This window comes from Dryobates pubescens, chromosome 4 (assembly GCF_014839835.1).
Source record: "Dryobates pubescens isolate bDryPub1 chromosome 4, bDryPub1.pri, whole genome shotgun sequence".
Taxonomy (NCBI): Eukaryota; Metazoa; Chordata; class Aves; order Piciformes; family Picidae; genus Dryobates; species Dryobates pubescens.
The window spans coordinates 34,400,128-34,412,337 of record NC_071615.1 but is presented as its reverse complement, the minus strand read 5'-3'; the positions used below and the strand labels follow the sequence as shown (position 1 = coordinate 34,412,337).

Genomic DNA, 12,210 nt, shown 5'->3' with positions numbered 1-12,210 from the left:
GTTATTAAAATGCTAAGCATGAGTTAGATCTTTCCACCCAGAATGCAAGAACTATCATGATCTGAAGTGTTTAAATATGAAAAAGAGACATAAGGTTGTGATTCACTGACCAGAAAATGAGTCACTGAGCCATAACATGCACACTTCAACCAAGTGGGTAATTACAGATTTCTCATCACTCTGGCTCAACAAAATTAAGCACATTAATTTCAGACTTCATTAATTAGTCTCAAGGGCCAAAAGTATTATTACAAAGAATTATCAATTCTATCATCAATGATATATTTAAGAAGCTGGTTATGTTTCTGGATACGAGACAAACGAGGGTTTAAAAGCCTTTAAACCTCATCACAAAAAGCCAGCAGCTGCAAAATAAACCCCAGTGAGTCTGTGATGCTGTACTACAAGCCACCACTGTGCTAAATCTCTGACCAGCGCTGATTATTTCTGATGTCCACACAAAGGAAAGAGAGAGAACAACATAGAGAAGCAGAGCGTGAACTGACCTTGATATTCAGTTAAGCAGGCTGAAATAGCAGCTGTGAAATATTCACCTTGGTTGTGGTTAAAAAATAAACAGGGATGGAGCTAGGAATATAATTCACATTTGATGACTAAAACGGAGAGACGTGGATTTGATGGACGGACACTGGCTGGGTACGGAACCAGCTAGATGACTGCACTCGGAGAGTTCTGATTAACGGCTCCATGTCCAGGTGGAGACCGGTGGCAAGTGGTGTTCCTCAGGGTATGGCACTGGGTCCAGTGCTGTTGAACATCTTTGTCAGAAACATGGACAGTGGCATCAAGTGCACCCTCAGCAAGCTTGTTGATGACACCAAGCTGTGTGGTGTGCTGGGCTCACTTGAGGGCAGAGATGTCAGCCAGAAGGACCTTCACAGGCTTGAGAAGTGTGTCAGTGCCAACTGCATGACCTTCAACAAGTCAAAGTGCAAGGTCCTCCATCTGGGTAGGGCCAACCCCAGGCACAAGCCCAGAGTGGGTTGAGACTACCCTTGAAGAAAGAGACTTGAGGGTGTTGGTTGCTGAGAAGCTTCCCATGAGCCAGCAGTGTCCTCATGCAGCTGTGCGCTGGGCTGCAGCACGAGGAGTGTGGCCAGGAGGGCAAGAGGGGATTCTGCCCCTTGGCTCTGCTCTACTAAGACCCCACCTCTAATACTGCATCCAGTTCTGGTGTCCCTAGGATATGAGGACACAGAGCTGTTGGAGCGAGTCCAGAGGAGGCCACAAAGACGATCCAAGGGCTGGAGCACCTCTGCTATAAGACAGGCTGAGAGAGCTGAGGTTGTTCAGCCTGGAGAAGAGAATACTTCAGAGGGACCTTACAGCTGACTTACAGTACCTGAAGGGATCCTACAGGAAGGGTGCATAGGGACTTTTCATAAGGGTGTGTAGCGACAGGACAAGGGAGGAGGGTTTGGAGCTGAGGGAGAGCTGGGTTAGACTGGCTCTTAGGAAGAAGTTCTTCAGTATGAGGGTGGAATAGGCTGCCCAGTGAGGTTGTGGATGCCCCCTCCCTGGAGGTGTTCAAGGCCAGGCTGGATGAGGCCTTTAGCAGCCAAGCCTTCACAGGGAGGTTCCCTTCAGGTATTGGAAAGCAGCTCTAAGGTCCTCCCCCAGTGTCTTCTCTTCTCTAGGCTGAACACCACCAGCTCCCTCAGCCTGTCCTCACAGCAGAGGTGTAGCATTTGGGGGAGTTTTACAGACGGATTTAAAAAGTGGTTTTCCTTTGAGCTTCCAAGCATGAAGCTGCTTCTGTTACCATTTATCTGATTTATTTCAAGATGTCTTCAATTACCTCCTCTGGCTGCTTCCATTAGGATAATAGTCATGTAATTAATACAGAGTGCTAAAGTGGTGTGAACCCTGTAAGAAGGAGGTTTTATTTAGTTACAGCACTGCAAGTTGGATCATGTTGGGTTTCCATGAACAAGATCAAGCTCTCCTGGTGGATGGAAACCTCAAATGTTGACTGGCTGTAAGGAATTCACGGCCTATCAGCTTCCATTACACTTCTTCAGAATCATAAAGATTCTTTGAATTACTTGATAACTTAGGCTGGAAGCTTTGGTCCACCTCAAGTCCCCCCCAGCCCAAAGCAGGGCCAGCTCTGTTATGGCTTTGATTCAAATTGTCATCTCTCTACTGATCGCATTCGACCTGTTCCAATGGTTGAGAAACTTCACAGTATGGTTTTTTTCTGGTGAAAATGTATAGTCAGAATTTCCCTCACTGCAGTTTCTGGTCATGCCCTATTATCTTTTTTTTTAATAGAAACAGAAGCACTATGGTTGGAAAAAACCTCTAATATCATCGAGTGTAACCGTCAACCCAACACCACCATGCCCACTAAACTATGCCCTGAAGCACCATGTCTATGTGATTTTGGAACATCTCCAGGGATGGTGACTCCACCACCTCCCTGGGCAGCCTGTTCCAATGCCTGACCACCCTTTCAGGAAAGAAATGTTTCATAATATCCAATGTAAACATCCACTGGTGCAACCTGAGGCCTTTTTGTCTTGTAACTGTACAGAGCATACAAAATAACCGGGTTCACCCTTTCTACCTTCTGAAAGGTAGCTGGGACATCTTGAAGATTTCTGCCATTGCATCCTTCTTTCCTTCAGGTTGAAGAAGTTCTTTCCAGCTCTTCCCAGGGTGTTTCCTGCACAGCTGCTCTACAGCTCTCAGTGTCACACAGGGCTATGCTGCTCCAGAGGCAGACCGTGCACCTGCCCTTGCTGGACTTCATAATGTTTCTGCCAGCTCACTTCTCCAGCCTCCAGTCAAGGTCCTGTCTGTCAGCCTGAAACTGTCACAAGTAGACACCAACAGCATTCCCTTTGATGACTTGGTCTCTAACTCTTACCCATAAGCTTTTAACCTGCTCATGTCTACTCTCAGAGACTTACTCAAGGTCTTCCTCATTTGCATTCAAGGAAAAAATTAGGCAGCAGAAAAGCCTCTGCAGTCTCTCCACAGCATCTTGGATACAAGCCCCTGAGAAGCTACACTTCCATCATCACTAAATGGATATTGAGTCAGATGATTTGGAAGTCATGTAGAAAAACCCACACATCAATGTTAATGCACTTAGATTAATTAATCCCACAGAAATCAATTCAACTCTAGGGCCTCACTGACACATTATCTTTACTCAAGAGTACTTTAAAATTAGCCAAGGGATTCAACATTTTGGCACCTCTCCATGTTCTTCTGGTCCTTAGGTTGCTCTGCTCTACTGAGAGCACAGGTAGAGGATCTCTTTCATCTCTCCCTGACAGTACCCAATGCAGTGTTTGCAATAAAGGTTTCCATGAGTACATGATGATCACTTAATCAGCATTCCCTACAGCACCACACAGCTTTCAAGGGAATAGTCAGCTCTAAGAAATGCATTTGTAAACCTGTGCTTTAACATACCTGAATGCAAGTGAAGCTCCTGAGTCAGCTCTGTTCAAAAGCATACAAGTGCTAGCTGGGAATGCTTCCAAAACCTAACTGTATTTTAAGGTGAGATCACAGAATCACAAAATGGTTGGAAAGTACCTCAAAAGATCATCCAGTCCAACCCCCCTGCCAGAACAGGACCACCTAGGGCAGGTCACACAGGAAAGCATCCAGGCAGGTTTTGAAGGACTGCAGAGAAGGAGACTCAACAACCTCTCCAGGCAGTCTGCTCCAGGGCTTTGGCACCTTCACAGGGGAAAAGTTTTTCCTCCTGTTCCTGTGGCATCTCCTCAGATGTAGCCTCAGCAGGGCAGAGTAGAAGCAAAAGAGAACCTTCATCTACCTGTTGGTCATATCCCTTCTAATACAGACTAGGATACAACTGGCATTCTTGGCCACAAGGGCCTTCCCTCACTCCCACTCTTGCTGGCATCCATGGGAAGGAAACCCAGAAAGAAAATACAGATGGGCTACCAGTAAGGCACTGAGTTCAGACTATGTCCTTCATGTGGATGATTAGGTGGTTCCAGATCCTATGTCTAGCCAAGCTGGACCACCCTCAGAGCACAGTCCAGGGGTAGCTAAATGCTCCCACAGCACAATCCTCATGGCTTGGTAAGTTATCCAGCAAGGATGAATGGTAGGACACATTAATCAGGGTGCTGAGTGAGATCTTCCATAACACAGTATCTTGGACTTTGAAACAACAAAAAAAAGATAAATTAATTGCTAAATAAACACTTCTGATGATAGAGTTGAAAGGGTAGGAGTTTCTGCTTAGATCCAACCAACCTGAGGATGCAGTGATTCACAACCTGTCAAGTTGATGGGGTGCTTGGTGCCATGGTTTAGTTGATTAGATAGGTTGGACACGATGACCTCGAAGGTCTCTTCCAACCTGGTTTATTCTATTCTATTCCCACCTTGGGGACCTGTGGCACTTCCAGGACTACCACTGGGAGTTGCAAGGATGTGTAAAGTTGTTCCTTTTTCCAGGAAAAGGAAAGCAATTCCTAATGAAAGCCAGCCCTGCTGTGTCTTATTAATTCATGTTACACTTAATTTTAAAAACAATACTCTAGATATCTAGAAAAATGCCCAAAATCTTTTAAATGAAGATTTCTCTACAGATTTCACACTCAAACATAACATTTCCTATCCAAATCTGCAAATATTTCTAGACAGAACTTGCCATAAAATTCAAATTAGAAATATCTCAGAACTGGGAGGCTATGTTTATGCCAGTAAATTAAAAAGTGCCAGGGAATGCTCCCAAGAACTAATAATTGATCATCTACACTATGAAATCACTGAGGCAGTTTCTGGAACCCCCAAGTTAACTAATATGCTACCAAATAATACTCACAGTGACTTAGCAAAGGCTAGGAGTTAGCTTAGATGTTTCCAGCAGATCATTTGAATCTGGCCACCCTGCTCTGAAAGGTAAAGGAAGTTTAACAGCAGGAACACCGACCATGCTAGTGCCAGCTGGCCTCTGTGCTGAAGACCAGTCCAAGGCACAGTTCATGTCCTACAACAGGCACAGCCAAGGAATATAAACAGCAAAGCAGTGATGAATGCAGTCTTACCTCACCGGTGCTAAAGGGTCACAGCACTGGTGAGTAATCTGTCACATTGTTCAGCATGCTACTCCTGGTAGTCTTCTAGAACAATTACCAGTGCTTGTAGGAGTTGTTTGCAGAGACCACAAAGGAAATGGCATCTTTAGTGGAATAAACAGGAGAGCTCTACACAATTTTGGCACAAGACATCATTAATTTAGTTTCTGCCAGGTCCATGATGCATGTTTATCAAAGAAGGAGAAAGTGCACCAAGCACACATGGCTTCCTAGGTAGCCCTTCATGAAGTCCCAGCTCAGCGCTCCACAATCACAGAGCAGGGGGCTTTTCTTTCCTTTTCTTTTTCTCCAGCACTTGGATTCAAGTAAAAAGAAACACAGAAGGAAGGGAGGAACAAAACCATCCAGAAAAAAGACAGCACAGTTAAGCTTTCTGACTCATACATAGCGCATGGTATCATCCATGTGTGATTTGGGTCCTGTCCCATTACCCAAGACTGAGAAGCAGCCTTTCCTGCCTCTTCCACAAGGTGTACCTGTATGGAGAATGCCTAGAATGTTTAAATGACACAGCTGTTTCCCAGGAAAAGATCCCAGGTAGGGTAAGCAGAAGGAGCAGGAGAAAATCTGTGCACTAGAAGAAGAGAAGGCAATTATTTAGAGGAAGCAGTCACAAAAACAAAGCAAGTCTGTGAGCAAGCAGCATTCCCACCGGGAATGGTTGACTTCATCTGCCCTCTACACACTGCCTCAGCACTTGCAAAGACACAACCGTATGACCTATCTTTCCAGATGTTACAATGTCAAACAAGACTAATAGCAGGCAAGCAAATAGTATTTTCTGAGACTGCTATTTTCCATTAAAAAATCAGCTCAAGATGGGGTGAGGAATTAGCTGAAGAAGAAATAATATGACTCATCAAGTTGGTGCTAATTAAAAAGGCAGTATTTTCACTTTTCTCCCTTTAGCTGCACCTTGTACAAGAGCTAGCTAAAAGAAAAGTTAAAACTTCATTTTTTTCTGAAGTTGCCTTCTCACTAGAGTATGAGATAAAGAAATTAGGCTCTGAACTGGGAGTGGGAGCTGAGACAAAACCCTCCTTTGAATTAAAACTGTCCAGAGTTAAGAAAACCCAAAAAACAGTGATAAATGATTCTTCATTAGAACAGAGAAGAGTTAACAGTGGAAAGCCCCAGGGACTGATGGTTACACTGCTACTGTTAGAATCTACTTTTGATCCAGAAGATTAATTAAACACGCCAAAATTTGCTAACCAGTTATTTAGATCCTTTATTACGATGGGAAGACTTTGATGTGCTTCAGCAGACTTTAATTAAGCCAAAAAATGGTAAACTCATTGGTAGGTTAAAATTGACGCAAAGAATGATGTTCAAGGTGGTGCAAATCGGGAGAAACCAAATGAGTTTTGCACAGGTTCTGTGTGGTTCCCTGAAAACTCAAGAACTCCTTCAGAAACCACCGAGAGAGCATCCGCTCAGTGCCTAGCAACGGTTTGGAAAGCTGAGAAAATGCTTAGTCACATTCAGGAGACAGGATATGGAAGGAGGACACTGAATTTGAAATTGGCCTCTTTACTGAAACACTGAATTTGGCTAACTCCCTTAAAAAAACCCTTGCAGACGAAAGCAAGAATGACAAAAGGATGCAAGCAGCATTTGAAGAACTGGTATTTTCTGATGGCACTCATGCAAGACTTACCAATGCAGCAAGACTTCCCAGGACCATGTCTTCCTTTCCTGAGACCCTGCCTCTCCCAGAGCAGTGTGGACAAGAACATTTGTGAGGCAGAGAAATGCAGTCCTGACTGAAAGCTTCTGTATCTGTCCTTTGAGGGACAGAGACTAAGTAAGTATGCTAAAAGGACAAAGTTTTCTCTGGAAAAGAACTGTATTTTTGCTCTTGTGAGTGTGCTCAAGAAAAAATCAAGCTCCCTGGAGGTGTACAGCTCTCCAAGTGAGCCTTCTCTGGAAAGGACATTAGGATTCCCTAACACCATTTTATTATGGTGAAGAAGAGGGGGAAAGTGTGGAGTCACAAAGGCTCAACATCATACAAGCATCTTCGAAGAACTTCAGATCTGCTATTCAGCAGCACACCACACAGGGAGAATGCAAGCAAAGTAACAATGGAGAAGCTCCATGACAGGATGGGATTCCCACTGCCAAGCTGCCTCCTTATCTTTTATGATTGTAGGCTCACAAACTTGAAGCTGAGGGATTACATCCTAAATGGGGTCAGAAGACGCACAGAACAATTAGTGATATTAGTCTGGCGCTGCCCTCTGACTGATCCATTAATCTCAGAGCAGGGGCAGCACTCCACAATATTGAAACCCAGCACACAATTCAGTGGAAAATCCCTCCTGTAAATAACCAAATTCAGAAATCCACTCATGAGACAGTGAGCAAAATTATAAAGACTTGATATTTACATCAAGTGAAACAGCACTCCTAGTTGTATTTGCCAGATTAGAGTCACAAGGACACTAATTCTCATCCCTAAAAACAGAAACTGATTGCCAACTGGGATTATGAAAGAATTCCCTCTCCTTCCTTTCTCTCCTAGGCTACCAGAGTACATCTGATGGGTGCTGATTATCTTCTATAAACATGATCAAAAAGAATAATTGAATTTACTAGCATTGGGTTGGGTCAATGACCTTCCCTTATGGCCTGACAAGTTTCTGACTAGTCCAGCACTTCAAACAACGGATAAAATAATCACAGATGTTTCTATTTGCTCTTCTTTCCCACCTCTCACCCTCACCTAGAACAGTTCAAAAGGTAAAAACCATGTCTTCATTTCTGTTGATTCTTTACTGTGTCAGCTACAGGCAGTCTGGATACATTTTTCTGCCTGAAACACTGCAAAAATCTATTCTAGGTCAATGACTTCCACTGTCAGGATCATTCAAAGTGTTCAGGAGGCTCAATGGAGGAAAATAAATCACTAAGTATTGGTATTAAGCAAGCTGCCTGAAGAGGTATTGACTGCATTTATTGCAAAGAATTCAGCAGCAGCTTTAATGTCATTCTGTTCATGAACGTCCTTTCTTTGCAACTGATCTCACACAATAAACCCTGCTACAAAAGCCAGGGTGCACTTTGGCTAGATTAAGGACAAAAGGATTGTCTCTGTAATGCTGGGGGTTATAAATGTGAAACAATGCCAGTGACACCCACCCAAACCTCCGCACAGGACACCAGGCAGAATAAAGCTGCCCATGGTTTCTGCTGCCATCACACACAGGCAGTTCTAGAATGCTCACTGAACTATGAAATGGCAGACTGTGCTGGACTGCTTTGGGCTGCGACAGAGTTCATTTTCCTCCTAGGAGATGGTATAGAGCTGGGGTTTGGACCTGGGACAAGACACAACATTGATAACACAGTGATGGTTCAGTTACTGCTGAGCAGTGCTTGGACACAGTCAAGGCCTCTTCTGCTCCCCACGCCAGAGGGGTGTAGTGAAGGGGTGCACAAGAAGTTGGGAGGAGACACAGCTGGGATAGCTGGCCCCAACTGATCAAAGCCTGGAGAAGAGACAGTTCCTGGAAGAACTTACAGAGGCCTTCCAGTAGCTGAAGGGAGCCTACAAGAGAGCCAGGGAATGACTTTTTACAAGGGCTTGTAGTGACAGGATGAGGGGCAATGGCTTTGAGAGAGAAGAGGGGAGATTTAGATTGGAGATTAGGAAGAAATTCTTTACAGTGAGGGTAGTAAGACACTGGAACAGGTTGTGCAGGGAGGTCATGGATGCCCCTCCCTGGAGGTGTTCAAGGCCAGGCTGGACAAGGGCTTCAGCAACCTGGTCCAGTGGGAGGTGTTCCCTGCCCATGGCTGGGTGGTTGGAACTGGATGATATTGAAAGTCCCTTCCAACCCAAACCATTCTATGAATCTATGATATTCCAGACCATGCTTACCATGTAAAGCTGGGGGAAGAGGAGGGAATGAGGAGATGTAGGGGAGTTGGACTAGATAGTCTTTAAATGTCCCCTCCAACCCAATGCAACCTGTAATACAGGACAGAGCCCTGCTTTCCTGGAGGTGGCTGAACACCAGCCTGCCCATGGGAAGTGATGAATGAATTCCCTGGTTTGCTCTGTTTGTGCACAGCTTCTGCTTCACTTATTAAACTGTCTTTATCTCAAACCCATGGGTTTTCTCACTTTTACTCTTCCAATTCTCTCCCCCATCCCACTGAGAGGAGTAAGTGAGGGGCTGTGTGGGGCTGAGCTGCCAGGTGGGGTAAAACCATGACACATGCAGCTAAGAATCATTGAAATTGGAAGAGACCTCTAAGACCATAAAACTCAACCATCAACCCACCACCACCATGCCCACTAAACCATGTCCTGAAGTGCCATGTTTGAACACCTTCAGGAATTTCTCCTGTGAAAGGAGGACTTGTGAAGTTGCCTTGTCTTGAATTAGATGAGGTGTGAGATTGTGCATTGCCTACACACTTGAAGTTCAGCTGGGACACCCATCACAGGAATGGCAGAAGGTATTTCTTTATCAAGAACCTTTTCTGCTGCTCCTGCCTCCCACAGCTCATTAATGGCAGCTACCAAGGGAACAGCACACACAAAGGTCAGGAGCTCCACTCCCTGCTCTGCCAACAGGCAGGAGCTGATGGCTGAGGGCAAGTGAGGGATTTTGTGCTAGAAGATCCTCTTATGCTATCCCTATGGCTCTGGAGCAGTTTGAGTGCAGAGGTGAGCACTGTCTCCCAAAGAGGGTGGAGACAAGGGATTTCTCCATCCCAGGTATTACACAGGTCTGAAGTGGGAAAAAGGATTGGTCAGAAAACACTTGATCTCTCCAAAAGACAAGCAGCAAGCAGGACTCTCTTGTCACACAGCAGAAGAAAAACAGCCAGAAAGACAAAACCACACTGTGTGCTCTCATCTTTCAAGTCATCAGCTCTGACTTCCTTTACAAGTAAATGTTTAAACCTACTCTGAAGTCAAACCACCAAGCATCCTGAAATCTTTAGCTCTAAAAACCAGCTTTCTGGGACCATTTCTGATTTTGATTAGCTAACACCCATACAGTTCATCAGTGCCAGCAGAGCCTCAGACAACTCAACAGGGCAGGATCTGAGCAGAAGCCAGGCAGGAGCTTGTGGCACGCAATTCTTTGCCATCTCATCAAGTCCCTCTCCCAGACTGGCATAGATCAGGATAAAAATCATGCATTTCTCAGCTGGCCTGTGTAAAGCAGAAGAGTAGTCTGAGGGATTTCTTTTCCATGAAGTTTTAAATCAAGGAAATACAGGGGAAGTTGCACCAAGTTCTACCCCTTCTTTTCCTCTAACTAGACATCAGCATTAGTCTAAAGATGCTGCTGCCCACACAGTGTGCCTACAGACTCTTATAGATCTGCTTTATTTAATAACATTTTAATATTACTTTACATTGTAATTCCTATCATAATTTGTATTTTTCATTTAACATTATTTTATGAGGGTTTTTCAGTCTAGTTGTGACACTAATGCACTGGGACATTTCTCCATGAAAGATCAGTATTTTAAGCTTACTTACAAAGAAAAATGCAGAAGCTCACACATCTCTCCTTGATAAATGAGACCTGTCAGAAGCCAATGATCCCAGTGCACAGGGTACACTTGACAATGTGACCTCGACAACAATGAAGAAACACTTTGTACATTCCACTATTTTGTGACAAAAGGGTTTAGATTGAAACCAGTCTGGCTGTAATTTGCTCCCTGAGAGAAGATTCTGTGAGCATTCCACATGAAAACTGATTTATGTTTCTTGCTACAAAGATCTTAGGGGACTGGAACATCTCTCTTGTGAGGAAAGACTGAGGGAATTTAGGCTTCTTAGCCTAGAAAAGACCAGACTGAGGGGGGATTTCATCAATGCTGATCAATACTTAGGGGGTAGGTGCCAGGAGGATGGGATCAGACTTTTCTCAGTGCTACCCAGTGACAGAACAGGGGTAACAGGCACAAACTTGAACACAGGAAGTTCCATCTAAATATGAGGAGGAACTTCACTTTTAAGGTGGTGGAGCACTGGAGCAGGCTGCCCAGAGATGCGGTGGAGTCTCCATCTCTGGAGACATTCAAAACCTACATGGATGTGTTCCTGTGTGACCTTCTCTAGGGTGAACCTGCCTTGGCAGTGGGATTGGACTCGACCTCCAGAGGTCACTCCTGCCATTCTGTGATTCTTCCTTCCTCCAAACCCATGACTTCTAGCATGAAAGCAAGCACTGCATTCTCTAATGTAGGCAATGATAATTGCATGAACTGAGACAGTTATAAATGCATGCAATACACGTGTTTTATGTGAGTGGTTTGGGCTTCCTTTTTGGTGGTCTAAAACATCAAACAGAAAATGCCCTTCTTTTTTTTTTGGTGTCCTGAAACATAGGAAGACATTTTTCTTTGTCATAAAGATTTTATCACTGAAGGTCCCAATTTTGCAGAAATCCTAATAAAGTCTCCTCTCATTTTTATAGTTAACTCAGCAGGAACCCTCGCAGCATGTGTGAGCCTTGGCAGAAATAGCACTGATGTAACTAAAACTGTAAATGTTACACCAAAATACAGTCACCTGTAATTACACCACCACTTCTAATAACTTTTCTCCTAAATAACCTCTTTCAAACAAAACCTTGATCAACCACCCCCAAGATTCTTTGCAGAATACACATCCCAACATTATTCCTTAATGTCGTGTGGGAACAGCTATGTAATTAGAGTGGAACTGTGCACAGCAGCATCTAGCACCATCATCTGAGGGGGGCTGTGTATCATTACCACCACTAGTTTAGTCATGGTTCAAAAGAAGTCAGCCCTCAACTCATGAATTAAAGAATTCAGCTGTATTCCCTAAGGGGGGGGGGGGTTGAAAGAGAACCAAAGGGTTGACTACAGAATGGCTGTTGCTTTGCAATATGTCAAAGATATTTGGGGATCTTCAACGAAATTAATAAACTGTACACTATATTCTGTTTGATAAGCTATTAAACAGAAAAAATACCCCAACAAACTATGTGAGTGCAGAGGTTTTTAAATGGCAAACCAGTTAATTTCTAGGGAAACACTGTTCTTATTAATTTATAAGGTTTCCAGCATTGCTCTGCCATTAGTTCAGAAT

The 12,210-nt window shown here is 44.1% G+C and overlaps 1 protein-coding gene across 1 annotated transcript in view; it reads right to left on the bottom strand.

Annotated features, from left to right (window-relative positions):
• PPP1R9A (protein phosphatase 1 regulatory subunit 9A) overlaps positions 1 to 12,210 on the bottom strand; it is a 140,582-nt gene that overhangs the window by 39,490 nt on the left and 88,882 nt on the right. The gene's annotated exons all lie outside the window — the stretch shown is intronic.